General features: G+C 38.5%; 1 protein-coding gene across 3 annotated transcripts in view; it reads right to left on the reverse strand.

The window, feature by feature from the left end:
- THRB (thyroid hormone receptor beta) overlaps positions 1 to 16,734 on the reverse strand; it is a 154,916-nt gene that overhangs the window by 111,524 nt on the left and 26,658 nt on the right. The window contains exon 2 of one of the 3 annotated variants that reach the window (XM_030971792.1): positions 13,302 to 13,331. The exons of 1 other annotated variant lie outside the window; for it this stretch is intronic. The gene's annotated coding sequence lies outside the window, so the exon portion shown is untranslated. Of the gene's footprint in view, positions 1 to 8,979; positions 9,209 to 13,301; positions 13,332 to 16,734 lie in introns of those variants that run through there. One more of the 3 variants, XM_030971793.1, reaches the window with a different exon arrangement.

The following is a 16,734-nucleotide window of genomic DNA, read 5'->3' on the forward strand; positions in this document are numbered from 1 at the left end:
TCATGCTAATAAAGTCTATCACCCTCCAAAACAGGGAGGCTGCTTTTAACTGCCTACTGGGAAGAATCCCAAGATAACTTTCAAACCTTACCTGGGAATAGTTCAGGTGAGTTCCCATAAGTGTACACCAAAACTAGGCCAGGGACAGTCAACAGTAAATACACTGTAAATACAGTCAACACTAAATACACAATTTCCAGGGCCAGGGACTGCTTTAGACTCCATTTCATTTACTAGTACAGACATGCCCATTGCATGAACACCTCTTCAAGCCTGCATGACCCTGAGGTCTTCATGCCTGTTGGTACATCTTCATTAGCTTGTCATTCACCCACCTTCCTTCTCAGAGAGCAAGGTAATTCCACTAAAACCACACCAGCCACAGATTTTAGGAGAGTTTTCTCTGTCTAGATATACTAATCCTTGTTTTGTTCCAAAAGGGATTCTGAGATCTTTATCTCAAGTTTCTCGTCCAGGACTGTTTTTTAGTTTTATCTTCACATAGTGTTTGTTTAGTCTTGGGAAACAAAACACTGCTCTTTCCCCAGATAAACTCTGCTGACAGATGTGCCTTTCCACCTAAAGAAAATGTCTTCAGACTCATACACTTGTGTCTTTCTCATGCCACAAGGAAACCCAGATTTTCATGGGGTTTGGGCTTTTTTTTCCTTTTTTCCCTGATGCTGCCCAACTACCTTATATTTGCTGTCCTCAGTTCTCTAATCACATCCTTCTTCCTTCTCAGCCTCAATTCTCTACTTATTTTCATCTTATCCTCCTTTTCTCCTGGTGCCACTCTTCTTTCAGTCATCTGTTTCTCACTTTTTCTCCTGAGCTCTCCATCATAACAAATCAGTCTTTCACTTGATTTCTCCACAACCAATGAGTGCCAGCTTCTATCCTGTGATTATAGTCACACGCAGTACATGGTCAGCTCCCTCAAAGACCTCTTCCTTCCAACTACTATTTTTATATACAGCTGTACACTCAGATCACCTCAACTGCCTCTTCTGTTCCCTCATGGCTTTAGCTCCCTGCCTCTAGCTGCATCTAAACTACTTGGTTATTCTCTCTCCTGACTTCTGTCAGGTGGCATTTCTACACAAAAATAGATCCTATCAGGTAACACTGAAGAAAGTAAATCTCCTTCTGTTCCTGCATCAAGTCTTGGTGTCTCCTCTGCTATCCTTCATTCAGAGCTGCATCACTGCACATCCTTCCTCATCTCTGCCTTCAAGGAAAAATAAATAGCCCAGATGAAACGCATCCAGACTCTAAATTTTCATTAAATGCTGGCTTCCTCTGGCCACTGATTGAAAGGCAGTTATCTGCCTGAACTAAGCTCTCTTAGGTGGAAAGTTCTAGTTGTGATCAAAAGCAGAAAAACTCCCCCATCTTCTTCAGCTACAAATTTAATCCACTGAAAACTACATATTGGTCTTGCAAACACCAGGGAAATAAAAAGAAAAAAAAAGAGAAAGAGTAATCACAATGTAGGGCAGGGATTCTTGTACACGACAGTCTTCTAGAACTTGAAGAAAAATGGATGCCTACCTAGGTAGAAGAAAATGAAAGAAGTAGTGGGAAGAATTTCATGTCACAGATCACAAATCCAGATTGAGTAATCTTAATTTTCTGAGACAAGGCCAGGTACTAACAAATGATTCCTCATGCTTGGGAAATAGGAAAAATAAATTTATGTGAACCTCATACAGAACACAGTATTTTGAACATAATATTCTGCAAAACTGGAAATGATTGCAGAAACACGTGGCTAAAAAGAAAATACAGTTTAAGGATTTAACAAGGATATCTTTCTCCTAATCAAAGTACAGACTCCAACCCTTAATTATTCCCATCAAAGTATGAAATAACATTAAGGGATCACACATTCTAAAATGTACTTTATTGTTTTTCCCCTTTAAAAAGCACAGATTTTGTAGGCCAAATATTAAGGACAGAGTTCAAAGAACACATGAATGTGTAGGAACAGAGGTCCAAGCATAGTGTTGTCTCAAGTCTTTTACTATATAATAAAAATAGCACTTTGTTTTGAGAATTGGAAACTTATCAGTCTCACTTTCAGTGCAAGTCTTTCCTTTAGGCATGCAAGAAAGGACAAGCAATGAACAGCAGGTAAGCCTTGTGCCCTTAATGCTTTGGTTTATCTCCAGAACTTAAAATCCAACAATGCTACTAAATAAACAAGGCACACTGAGACACAAACAGAAAGAGTATGCCAATTGCTTTCATGTACACAAGTAACAAGGCATCAAATTTAATTGTCAATAAGTGGGAGGATTTTCAAAGACACAAATGGACAGTAAATGCAGAGTTCAAAAGGTATTCAGGGTTGGCCTAAATGATCTTATTGCTACTGTAAATCTACAGCTCCTGGAAACCATGAAGTCTCCTGCACTGATGTTGAAGATTTTGGAACACGTATCCACTATAAACACTATACTAATTACAATTAATTACGTTAATTTTCACCCATAATTTACACAGAGATTCTCCTAAAATGAAGCAGGCCAAGAACACATCCAAAGAGGTATTTCCTCTGCTAGGGCACAAAAGAATGCTGTGGTACCTGGCCTCCTGATCCTGGATCTTTCATAAAACCTATTAAAACCTTTCTGGCAGATCAGAGTTATCTGTGGCCTCTGTTACAAAGTACAAGGAAGAGTCTGATCCATAGACCCTGGGAAAATAAAAAACAAACAAACAAAAAACCACCTCAAACCAACCAACCAAACAAACAAACCACCACCCCTAAAATATTTAGCTGGCTTTAAATTAGGGTAATTTTTACATTAATGATGCAGGCAAAGGTGCAGACTCTGACCAGTGCTGCCATAAATATTTGTCAGAAATATATATTAGAGTAAAACAAACAAGACGTATCAGAGTAAAAGTCTACAACGTTAATTCCATACTTGACATAAAATGTATGGAGCTAAAACAAAGCACAAGCCTTTCACAGTTCTTTCTAAAACTTCAGAAATCTTCCTCCAAATTCCCAGTGTTACTTTGACTTGCTTTGAAGACTAATTCCTTGCCAGAGGTGCTGTATAATTGTTTATGTCTCATCTAACCTGAAGTGGAAGCTGAAATTCAACAAATAAATATGCAAACATCTCCTAGTGATTTGTACTTGCTAAATATAACCCAAATGTTTATTGAGATCCTATTTAACAATTTCCCAATGGATGCATTTCTTGCAACAGATTAAATGACAATAGGATCAGAAAGCAAACCATACAGGGCTAGGAAACAAAGATAAGTAATTCTGTTATGAAAAATATTGGAAATAGGATGCTTAGCAGGGAAATGTGACTGACTGGCTCAGCATTCAACTACTTGCCACACATTTACATCAAGGAAAAGCATTTTTCCCACCAGTGGAAGAATTTAATTAAATGGAGTACGGGGAAAAGAAAAGAAAATCCACTGCGAAAGTCCTTTTTCACTGCTTTAGTCAAAGTGGTTATCTTATAATATGTCAGCTGGGCAAACCAAAAATACAAAAATAAGATTAAAGATAGTATATCTTCACCTAGCAATCGGTAACTATGTGTTCCAGCCAGAGAAAACACTGGGAAAGCTACTGGAGGAGTTTTCCTTTGGCTCAGGGAACAGATGAGCAAGAGTTCTCCTAAGGCATTCCTTCCAAAGCCAAAAGCTGTTAAATTCAGCGGCGGCTAAAGCAAGTTACAACACAGTCTGCTCCAGACTGTGTGGACAGAGCCAAGCTGCAGTATAATAACATTTAGGGGAAAAAGGGAGCAAGCAGAGAAAACATACCTTATGGTTTTATCCCAAGCCTGAATCAGATTCATGGAGCTCTCTTGAGCAAGCCAGAATGTGGATGTAGAAAAGGTTTTCTGCTTCAAGCGTGCTCACCTACAGAAGCACAGGTTCTATACTGGTATTTCCTAGTCTTTATTCAACCAATTTTTCAGTTCCCAAATAAGACAGACACTTTCTTTGGGAGACGATGCCACTTGCTGTTGCTGAGGAAGACTTTTTCAGTCCAATAAATCACATCTTTCCTGTCAGGCATTTTTTCTCAATTAATAAAACTCTTTCTCTATGTCACTTTACCATCCCAAACATTTTGATCAAACCATTCTTACAGAACTGCTTTCTCTACGCCCCATTCCTGTGTGAAATCTCTCACTTCATCTGTCCTTCCACATTTCTCTATGCCCATGGTTAATTTTCCTTTATTTTCTCAGAATTTCAGTTAAACCACATAAAATGGTGCATAAAGACTAGAGGGAACTTTACAAAGCCACTGAAGTGAAAAACAGGCTGGAATTCTGAATTAAGGACTGTTTTTTGGTCAGCTGTGCAATTCTAGCTCATTACATAAGAATGAGTGTAAAATCATTCTCCAGCTTCAAACAACTCCTATTTGTGTAATTTCCACTCCATTTAAGAATTAGTTGGAGCAACTGTACTGTTAATTTAGGGAAGGCAGCAGAAGTTAAGAGGATCTAAAAGGTTTTGATACAATGACTGCAATATTATCAGAACCAGGATTGAGGTTAGGATTCTTTTCTGTGAGGGTGGTGGGGCACTGGAAGAGGTTGCCCAGGGAAGTTGTGGGTGTCCAAACTCTGGAAGTGTTCAAGGCCAGGTTGGATGGGGCCTTGAGCCACCCAGTCAAGTGGAAGGTGTGCATATCTTAGGCAGAGGGATTATCTAGAGGAACTAGATAACCTCTAAGGTCCCTTCCAACCCAAGCCATTCTAGGATATTATGAGCCTATAAGAACAAGAAATTACTTTTTTTCCTTCTATTATTATTTCATGTTTCTTTAATTATTTTATTTCACAGACAAAAGGAATAATAAAATTAAAACTTAATTATGAATGCTAGTATGTTTTTACAGCAGCCTCGTGTTTAACCTCTGTCTCTTTCCCTCTGTGAAAGCTGCAACTACAACCAAGTTTTGGAAACAAAGTACATCAAATCCTCTCATACAGAGCTGGAACACACCAGGGTCAGCCTGCCATTTTCCTACTGAAGACAGAACTCGCAGAAAGAAGTGAGCGCTCCCTGTCATTTTCACTTAGCTTTTGCTGCCAGCAAAGCAGGAGCTCCTCCTATAAATCTAAGTATTTTCCAATCAATTTGTTCTCAGAAATGGAATTTCAGGCCAGAAAAAGCACAACATCCTGTACTTCAAGAGAATCAGAGCTGGTGAACACTTGCGCTTACCTGGAAATCTTGGTGGGTTAGTACTGTCACTGTATTTTAAAGCATCTCTACACTGACAATTTTACTATCCTGTATGTCTTATCATTTTACAAACCCACTCTGTATCTCAAAACTTAAGGCTCTCTGAATCAGCCCCAATCAGGGGGTGAGATTAATAGTGTCTATGGTTAGCATCTTAATATAAAGGAAATCAGAAATGTCAAAACTTGTCATAACTGCTCAGTAGTATTCTCTCTCTGTATTATGTATCTACTACAACTAAAAAACTGTGATTTTAACCTGACATCCTCAGAGTCAGCAAAAATTCAGTACTACTTTTCCTTGGTGACAGTCAGGCATGGCAGGGAATACTTTCCCTAATTTATGGGTGAACATTAGAGAAACCTGCTGCCTTTCTGTGAGGTGCACATGCATTAAAGTTTCAGTTCAGAACACACAATTTCCCTTCTGAAATTGTATTATTTTACCTTTACTGTTTGTTCTTTTTGGTGATTATTAAATTAAAGAAAGGGATGATTGGTTTTTAAATCAATTTGTGAAAGGACAACGAAAGATGCTGATGGCTAGAAGGATGGGAATGAGTTTCTAACAGATCAAAAGAGAGAGAGCACTAATGAGCAGATGTGTCCTGAAAGATTTTCTTAAATGCAAGCATGATGACTGTCTCAAGACTGATCCATTACAAATAGAGATCTGCCCATCATGGTACCAGGGAAGAGCTTTTACTGACTCTTGAGCAGAAAGGGAAAACAGCAGAAGGAGCCTCACTCAGTGGCTCACATTTGAAGAAAAAATAAAGTGGGCTCCATTTAGTCCTTGCCCCATCTGCAGAGGCCCCCGTGCTCCCACATGAGGAGTACAAAATTTAAGTGCTTGTCTCCCATCCTCCTGTCTGATGAGGATCATGGGAGCTAGGGCTTTCTCAGGAAGCCCACAGAGGGCTCATGTCCTCCAAGGGCCAAACTGCTACTGCGCTTGACAGAGCAGCTGTCAAGGTAAGAAATAGTCACTGCACACATATTCTGCATATTCTACAAATATTCTTTTGTACTACAAAGTGAAGTCCCCTGAATAAAGAGCCCAGTAGATGACATAAGATCAAGGAATTAGAAACTAACCAGTAAGTGCAACTCTACGGAGTCACTAGACTGTTCACTTCAGTCATTGAGCTAGGCTGGCATGGTTGAGGCAGCTTTGTGGCTGTAAACAAAGCATTTCAGGCTGCCTTCCTTTTTTTTTTTCTTTTTTCAGTGTAATTGTAAGTGATCTAGTTCACCATACAACTCAAAACAATCAAACACAGATTCTTCTTGGGTTCTTTTCCATTTTTGGGGATAGGGGCTTTTTAACTTTGAGATAAAATGTTCTGTCAGGAACAAAACCAGCCATCAATCCTGGCAGACTGGACCTAAAATCCATTTTAAAAAATCCCTAGGACATACATGCATTTTATTTTGAACTTCCTGCTAGATTCCATTTGCACTTACTTGAGTAAAAAGTTAGAACTTCCCTGCCTGCCTGAGGGAACCAAAAATATTAGTGCCGATTAAATATTTATTTTGTGGCAACATGAAATCTCTCATGCTATAAAAAATTGTTTTGAATGATGCCTCTTGAGCAAGACTGCGACTTACAGCTTTTCTTTTTACTAAGCTAAACATTAAAAAAAAAAAAAATACAGTTGGTCCAAGAAAACTCTGTTTTGCTTTGGCAAAGCATCAGACAGCACCTTCTGGTTTGCCAACACAGGCAGAATCTTATCTAACTGTGGGATGTGCTTGGATTTACTACCTATTAGCAAAACTCTTAAGAAGCACTGAAAGGTTCCAGCCCCTTTTACGTATTCTCAGTCAAATCTCATTAACTTCATGCTCTCAGTTTGCACACAAAATTATGGCAGTCTTTTCCCACCTCTTAGGGAAAAATTAATAGGAGAGTGTTAAATTTCATGTTACAAGGACTTCATTACTTTTACGAGCCATGCTAAATAATTAAATGCACTTGTGAAATAACAGATTAGAGAAGATGTTGTGCCTTGGTGTATGTTTTTACTGTCTGTTTACCTCAGTTGACAAAATAAAATCATTCACAGGGTCTCCTGCACAGCAACTGAAACCTTAAACTTGGAGAAGAGAAGAGCTGCGGGACAATTTGACATAGGATGCGATTACAGAAAGAGAACTGGATTAAAGCCACAGATGGGGAAACTGAAACAATAGAACCAAAGCTTTCTCTGAGGATGGTGCTGAATGAGAATGACCTAGAAGCAAATCTAGCTAACACCATCTACATCTCTAGCACCTTCTTGACAGGCTTTTGACCCTTAAAGTGACCAAAAAGGCAGAGAATACATATTGCTTAGAGAGATTAGGATTAGTATTATTCAGCCAACACTGACTTTTCCAATCTTTTTTTTCTTATCCATGTTTTCACAGTAATATATTGGGGCGGGTGGGGAGGCTTTGACTAGTGCTATCAGCAGGCTGCAGCCATCTGAAATATTCTGTGGTTAACCCATCTGTTCTGTAGATGTAGGATCCCTCAGGTCTGAAACAGAGGGGCTATGTGCAAATGGGCAAAGGTCAAACTATTAGATAAGCAACCTGCCCCTCCACCACATCCATAAGGCAAGGCCATTTCTGTAATGTCAAAGATGAAGAGAATTTCTGACACAGTGCACATTGTCCTACCTGCCTCTCCTCTCCACAGGCAGGTCTCTGGAGCCCATTCCATCCAGTAAGACGATCCACACAGTCAAATGAAGCAGATGTAGTCAAATGAACAGCTGTCTCTCCTGCTGATGGGAATTAATCTGTTTGGCCACCCTGGCAATTTTTCAGATGCACTCTTCTAGAGGTTACTCAAAACCAAAAATTGTACAGCTGCAAATCCCTTCTGGTAGCAGCCAGACATATGCTGTACCAGTCTGCTGCTACCAGAGCCTCATCCAGTCTCCCAGGGCTGCAGCACACAGCAGGATCTGATGCTCTGAACATTACTGTGATGTACGAGTTGGACTCTGTCAATGAGCACAAACACGCAATGTGCTATTTTTTAAATGCACTGGTCACCAAAAGCCACATTTCCATTAAATGGGAGAGAACATTCCTGATGCTCCCGTTCTCTCACGGCAGCAGAATTTCCCTGAATCGACACTTTTGGAGAATTCTGTAACAGTGAGCACAGCATGCTTGATTCTCATCTGAGCAGATATTGTGAGAACAGGGTTAAGCACCAGGTACTTCTTAACACTGACTTGTGCTACAACCTAGCATGTGGATTTAAAAAATTTTAAAACCAGTATATTTCTCTCTTGGAAGAAAGCAGCAAGTTACCTAGGCAAAATCATGGATTCTTTATAGGGGTTATTAAGTAAACAAAGTGCAGGAAACAAGACTGAATAGCTTTCAAATGCAGTAAAACTGAGCTTTTAAAGCAAGTGCAGTTCTTAGATACAAACAATGAATTTGGGACTAGCAGTGCACTGGAGATGCGCCAAAGGAACTCCCCAGACCTCAACACAACTGCTCTTTTCTGTCATCTGGAATGCTTTTACAGCACTAATTGCCTGAACAGAAAGAAATGCCAAGGAAACCCTCAGTGATAATCAAAGTCAATTTTGCAGGCCTATGTGCCGCTGTCCAGTAGAGGCACTTCTTCTGTGGTAGAAAAGACTGTTTTCCTTTACATTAAAAGACTTAGCCACGAGCTTTCACATGGAAGGAAATAGCAGCAATATGATGTCTCAAATACCTTACTAATGGAGAGGGCAATTTTCTTCCATGGCACTGCCTTCTCCATTCCTTTTCAGAACTGAAGTATCCATTAGGAGTGACTCACTGGTTGAAAAAACATGTGAAAAAGAGACATCCTGAAGTTTGTTTTGAAATACTCTCCACAGTCAGTATTATGGCTATCAGGAATTTGTAAAAACCATATGCATGTAGTATACTTTCAAGAGATGTGGTACAGAAGAAACCCTCATGCTAAAAAATCACTATTATTGCATGGCAACCAAGCAATATGTTTGATTCATGACTAACCAAAGTCTTCTCTCCTTTCACCACAGCCATGAATCTCTAACCTACTAGCAAGGGTAAATAACCTTTTTTTATCTTTTTCCAGCATCTTGTCCTCTTTCCTGGATGTCCATGAAAGCAGGTGGTGCCTCCAAATGGAGGGACACAAACTTGTTAACCTCAACAACCTTACTTTGATTTATCAAACACAAGGGTATCTCTCTTCTTTAGTTCTACTGTTGTTTTAGTCCAATATTTTTTCCAATTCAGGTCAAGGCTGCCATGTGTAAACCATAAGTACATGGTCACAGGAGGGAGAGCAGTAGGGAGGTCAGGTATCAAGTACAAACTACCTCCTGTCAGGCTGGGTATCAGGTATTCCGGACAAAAAAATCTTCTAATATTCCTGGGTTCACTCTTGAATTTACCCTAGATAATTTTACAGAAAAGCTTTTTCATAGATCTTTCTACAGAGCCAGAATTACATGAAAACTTTCCTGAGTAAGTTTTTATCCCCACATATGGCCAGGACAACTCTTAGCTGTTCTTCCTGTCATGCTGCTGTGGAATTACACTAAACATTCCTGTAACAAAAGCTATGCAACCTAAGAACAGTAGGGTGACATAATTCTGAGCTCAAGTTGATGGATTTTTCCATTTGCAAGACTTTGCACAGTAATTCCTGATTAATTCTGAATGTTGAAATTAATGAGCTTATCAAAGTAAGCTATTCTTGTAAGGGCTATTCGTGTTCACCACTGTGTTTTGTATTTCTTCTGGTATAAAATTACTTTTTGATATATTTTAATCTCTTTTCTATTAAAAGGATCTGCTGCCTCTTACCCAGTAAGACAAGAATACACTTCTCTGTAGCTGAAGAGAATTAAAAGATGAGTGTCCTCCACTCTCACTACTCCATGCACGTCCCAGAGCAAACATACAAGTTACTACTTTTTCAGTTTTGGGGAAAGCAGATTCTTTTATCCTAGGAATTCTACATAATCTGCTAAAAATGTTCCCTGCCCCTTCTACTCATAGGGATATTAAGAGTGGCTATAGAAGATCCTGTGTTAAAGATAATGGAATCATACTCAGTGAGTAACTGAAGAAAAATCTGAACTCTTTCAGGACTTTACTTGTATCACAGAAGGGATTCAATAAGCTTTATAGAATAATTATTATTTTTCACTGAACATAATAATAAATGCAAACCACCAAATAAATCAGGTAAAGTATTAGACGATTATGCAGAAGGATGCACTTATGGGCTGATCAGACAGAGCAGGAACTGGCTCAGTATTAGTGCACAGGGCTGAAGCACACAATGTCCAAGCTCAGCGGCGCTGAGTACCCACCACAGCATCTCTGCAAGGATCTGCTCAAAGACTTTTCAACCTTTCACCACTGAAACAAGAGTGACCTGCTCCACCTCAGATTTTGGAAATTCTGTGGCAGCCTGTACCACATAAGAGCCTTTGTTGGTGGAGATGTGGATTTAAAAGGCCTGGAGGAACTCTTATGGTAATCTGGTCTGACTTCCTGCCTGGCACAGCCTGTAATACCTCATGCAGCAATTTCTTTACAAAGCACAAGAACTTGTAACTCTACTAGAAGATATTTCAGAAGCAGATCTAATCTTGATTTAATTACTCCAAGTGATCTACCACATTCCTTTCTAAGCGTTTCCAGTGGTTAATTACACCCACGGTATCGTAATTCCAACGTGAACTCCTCTTCCTTATCTTGCCATGTTTTTGTCTGTTGGAGCCCTATCCCTTCTCCCTATACTGATATTTTTAGATACTAACCACATCACACCTCAAAATTCTCTTACCTGAGATAAATAGTTTGCCTGCTTGGCAAACCTGAACAGGGATTCTGGAGTCAATTGTGCATCATCTGCGGTGGTGCATTAGAGATAGCTTTTTACTAAAGAGACTAAAAGAGAAAAGTCAGTTCAAATCTGAGGGGCAGACACCAAAAATCTTTAACAAGCTTTTCCAGCTTCTGCAGCACCCATTTGTATGACCTGGAAATTTGGGATGAACAGCACTGCGACCTGCATAGCTTCATTTTCAGCCTAACTGATAAATTCTACCTCAAATTGGATCAGTAGTTACTAAACACTACAGTTAACTTAGAAAGAAAAAGATGGCTGATGGCAGGTGGTTTTTACCGCCCATATGTCAAATCACATAAAAATGACCTGGTACTTCTGCAGGCACTGCCAAGGCAGAAATCCAGGAGTGAGCAATGTATACCTTAAATACTTCCAGCTGTGACTTGGGTAAACAAAATAAGTAAATTTCCACTACTGCTGTCATGCTATATTACTTAGGCATATTACTTAGGGATTTGTGTTACTGTGGCCTTCAGAGGTTCCACATAAGGCTCCCTTGTGTTAGGCGATCACCTACAGACACAGTGAGTTTAATTCGTTTCTGCAACGTTTGCCCAGTGCTTGTATGGCTGAATCCTGGTAAAGAGACAGAAGGAGGACTTGTGTTCTTCCTGGATCACGGATGCTGATGAGATCAGTGTACAAAGACTGCTCAGAACTAGAATTTCTTCTGGCATTTACTAAATGCCTGCACTACCCATGTGGTTCTCAACACATTATAAAGTTCCTTAGCTTCATTAGCCCTGTTCCAGAAGGGTTTTCAATCCTTCTCACTGATTGGGTGAAAAACAGCAGCATCTTGCTGTCTCAGAGATGTATTACATAAGCACACACCTTTGTAGCTGCAAATAGATGCACATACTCTCTGTGTACCAATACAAAGTAAGAATTGCAAAGATAGTCTACTATTAACACCACCATTTGTTGACACCTCATTACTTTTTCACAACACTACTGCTTTTTCCATTAATACTTCACATTTCTACTCACTTGTGGTTTCTAGCAGTTTACATTTTGCATAGTTTAAATGCCCTTTTTTTTTTAAGCTTCCCTCTTCCCTATTCCAAAAATGTCCCTCTGCAAACCAGGAACACAGTTTATGCAGACATACCAACTTTTATTGATGTTAACAGCTTTTAAAAAAATTTCTTATGAACACAATTCCATTTGGAAGTCATTCGACTTGAAATAAGTATGAAATCCAGCTAACAACTCTGCAAAATTTTACTTTAACCACTGATGCAAAAAACCAAACCAGGCAAATACAGGAGGAAAAAAACCCAATAATCAACAACACCTCCCTTCCTTGGAATCCTGAGAATTACTATTATAATTGAAATATTAATTGTGACAGAAAAGTAATTATGTATTTTTGTAATGCTCTGAACTAGTTCATACCTCAGCTGTCTGTCAGAACAACTTGCTATTGTACACCTGGCTTTGTTATTCGACAGCAATGCTTCATTTTCTAGGTGACACACCACATGAATGTCAGCATCCTCACAAGCAATGGAAGAAATGGAAAGATAAACCCACTTTTTTGACATCCATTACAGTTCATTAGTATATTGAAAGACCTTCTTCTGCCTTTTGCCCATCTAGCATATGACAGAGTCCATCTACAGAATGCAGCTGAACTATGTTATATATAAGGGGAAATATTCACTCCTAGAAGAGTTCACCCCTCCTTTATTTATTGAACTACATAATTCATAAACTCCCACTACCACATCTCAAAAACCAAAAATCTGTGACCAAGCTACTTATTTTATCAGCACATTCTCTAATGTTTCATTTTCAAACTAGAAGAAAACAAAGATTTTCATTGACTGCATAGTGAAAACTATTGCATCTGCTGACAAATAATTACCTGCAAATTCCTTACACGTAAAAAGACGTTTCCAAATCTATGAAGGCATCTTATTTTGATTAAAGACCAAATAATGCTTCAATAACAAAAACAACAAAAGAGTTAAATATTGTTAGACTCATTCGCTTTCTTTTTTGTGCTTTGACATACTGACACAAACTGGGATCTATTAGTGAAATGTGAAACCTACTGGTCCAGGATCTAGACTAAAATGCTGAATGTATTTGTTAAAATTATCCCAAATTAACTTGAATATCTCACTAAAGAGGAATAAAAAAAATCTTACCTTATTAGAGCTTCATTTTCTGTTCTTTCACTGAAAAGAGTAAAGAAATCTGTATTAAAGATCCATTTGGTAAAAAGAACCTTCTGAAGTAACTATTTTAGTTTCTCTTCAATTAACACCAAAACTAAAAGGTTCTTTTTACATAACTGGAGAAAGTCTCTGTTATTTTGCAGGGTTAATCATTCTCAACACTCTGGAGTGGAGGCCTTTATTTATTTGCCATCTTAATTAGCTGTTCTGAACAAACATTTCAAATGCTTTGGAAATATCAATACAAACAACTGGTCTCATCAATTCACCACCTAAATTACAGGCTGATTAGACACACTCAGTACATTTATTTTCACTTCAAGCTCTTTCTCATGAAAAGTATTTGTGTTTGTGTTGCCATTATTATTATTGGACATTTGGTATTTTCTATTATAGGATGGGTTTCATTGCAGTATGCCCATGTAAAGAGTTCCTCAGCCTGGAAGTTTTGTTTAAAAGCAGCTATTTTCTGCTCAAACCCCAAACAGGTAGGGTCAGTGGCAGTTCAGAAGAATGAAAACATCAAGCCATTTCAATAAACACCTACTTCAACTCAGCCTGCTCTGTATGACACATTTGTCAACAATCTACCAACAGACATCATAAAATCAAAAACCAAAAAAGCTTTAAGAGTATTCTGAGAAAGTTCAGGCATAACTCAGAACAATCAATGAATGGTGAGGCATGCAAAAATATTCATTAACCTTTTATTTCTTCATGCATTTTTTCAGTCCTTTACAACCAGGGAGAACTATCTGCAAGCATCTATCTGCATTATAACTGGGAATTGGATTCTGGTAACTCTGAAGTAAATGGGTATTTTTTTGTCACCAATGCATGCAAGAATAAAATCACACTTTTTCTTATTTCATTTTCTAAATTAGCATAATATACAGCATGAAATAGAAAACAAAAAAGTCAAGTCTAATAAAATCTGACAATTATTAGCAGTATTTGTTGAAAAGCAGAGAAAATCATGCTGAGTCACAGGCAAAGCATCTCAACCTCTAGCACTTTCTGTACACTTCATTAGCCATCAGTCAGTATGGTTAGAGATTTACAGATGAAGAGAAAACAAGGAGAGACCTTGTTCATCTTTGCCAAGGACAAATTCAAAGCTTGGCCTCAAAGCATGCAATCAATGCAATGGTTGAAGAGATGAATTCTCTTCACTTCTCTGCAGCGAAAATACTGTGATTTGGGGGACAGCAGGGTTCAAACAGAGTCTTCTAGGAATGAATCTGTCAATCCGAGGGAAACAAAGCTTAAGAGATTAGTAGAAGTGCCTCTTCCCTTCATTTACGGTATGTTCACCTGATATTGTTGACAGACTTATAAAATGAGACTATTTCACACATGGAACAGGTAAACTTAAAGAGAGACATTCCTGGAGTGCAGTAAAACACTGCATTAACCATGTGTTTTGAGAAAAGCCACGAGATCCCATTTTTATGAGTCAGCTCATGAGAGCTGACATTTACAAAGTCTGATTTCCCACAACAGAGTACCTGCACATGTTACCTTTACAGGAAGAAGAATAACTATAAGGTCACTTAATTATTTAGTCAAACATAAAATCCTCATAGGTTTAATTTTTCTACAGCTCCCCCGATAATCAGGTATTAAAAAAATGCATCAGTACCAGATTAGTTCACATTTACCTCTGGCTACAGGTGTGGGTCACCCACAAAAGGTAATTTAAGAAAGATTTTGCATGCAGAAATCAAGGGACAGAACCAGTAAGTATTTTATCACTGGATGCTATGCAGGGTTTCAATAGGATTGAGTGGGATTTATTACAGCACGAGCCAAATCCTTCTTACTTTTCTCATGCAAAACACCCATTGAAGCTAGCCAGAGTGCAACTGAGGACATATTGCATCCCTGATTCTCTATTACTCACCTGTCACAATACAACAGCGTTCCACAGCACCAAGTTTCTGGGAACAGAATGTTTCTTTCTGGGAAGGGATAGGAGCACCTTACAGGCTAGCCTGCTTTAAATATAAAGCAGGTACAGAAGCAAGTCTGAAGAAGACTAAAAGTCATCTTGGACTTGTGACAAGATCCACAGTTTTAAAGAAAAGTATTTCTATGCTAGAAACACTCACAGTGCAAGCTGCTTTGAAGCATATTTAACGCATCCTACATACTTTTAAAAGAAGAATGAAAGCTTACTTTGGCAGGGTTTATGACTCCCAGAAAAAAAAAATCAAAAAAACAAAAAACCACCCTAGCATGCTTAAAAAAACAATTTGCATAAGTTTTCCTTATCTGATCTAGCTGTTGATAAGGGGACAAGCTATAATGAGGGCCATGAGCACCTCCTACCACAGGTTCTCACGGGCCCTGCTGCCTGTCTAGCCCAATGGTCTCAGTAGGCATTTGTTCAAGAGGACAATTACTATCTCCATCAGGTAGCACGAAGCTTCTAGCCTCAGAAGATTGGCTTTTATCCAGGTGGAGATAACTTCCCCTCCAGTGTGCCCAAAACAACACTGGATAAGTGAGGTTCAAGCATTCAGTGGTCCCTGCAGAAGACTTACTGGGTTTCCTGCCTTATATGCCTCAGACACCTTGGCAAAGAATTTAAAATTAAAATATATCTCCTGTTAACTGCTTGCACTGCCTTCAAGCTTAATGCCTACTGCTTAGATGGAGGGGGAGAGCGCTACAGGGAAAAAAATGTAAAAAAGTGAGGACATTTACATTGCAATATTCAGATGTGTCATCTTGCTAAGCATATGCCTCTTTACAGTAAAAACTGTACTTGTTGCCAGTCACCAAATGTGTTAACTTTGGACAGACTCTAGAAGGATTCTACCAGACTGCCTCAAAGGCACATCAGTACCATTAAGTTAAACTAAGTAGACAACTGTCCACACTCAGTGACAAGAGGCTCTGTAAATTCATCAGGGTATTTACAATTATCCTTTCAACCCCAGTACCAGAAAAAAAAAAAAAAAAGTAAATATTTTTTCAAGTTCCATCTTTTTCAGAACAACTTATGAACCTTCTCAGTTTTATAAATACTATAATTAACACTAAAAAAAAACCTACTGATAGAGATTGTTAAAACAATGTATTATGTATTTTGCTACTGAAGGTGTTAATGATTTTTCTTAAGGAAGATTCACCACTGACTCATTGAACCACAGGAAACCAATACTGCTAAAATGATCAGACAGCAGAATAGATGTAGATGAAAATTTCCTACTTTAACACACAGAAAATTCCTGACTACATGGAGTTGCACAAGTAAAAATGTTCCTTTTTTGTTTCAGTCATTATTATTTCACCTTTTTTGTTGTATGCTGTTTAGCAGAAACTGAAAAACTGAGGATAACTTGTCATTAACTAAAACATGGGTTTGATCCCAAAAAGGAATACACACAATTAGCTA

The sequence above is a fragment of the Camarhynchus parvulus genome, chromosome 2 (genome assembly GCF_901933205.1).
Source record: "Camarhynchus parvulus chromosome 2, STF_HiC, whole genome shotgun sequence".
In the NCBI taxonomy this organism is placed as follows: domain Eukaryota; kingdom Metazoa; phylum Chordata; class Aves; order Passeriformes; family Thraupidae; genus Camarhynchus; species Camarhynchus parvulus.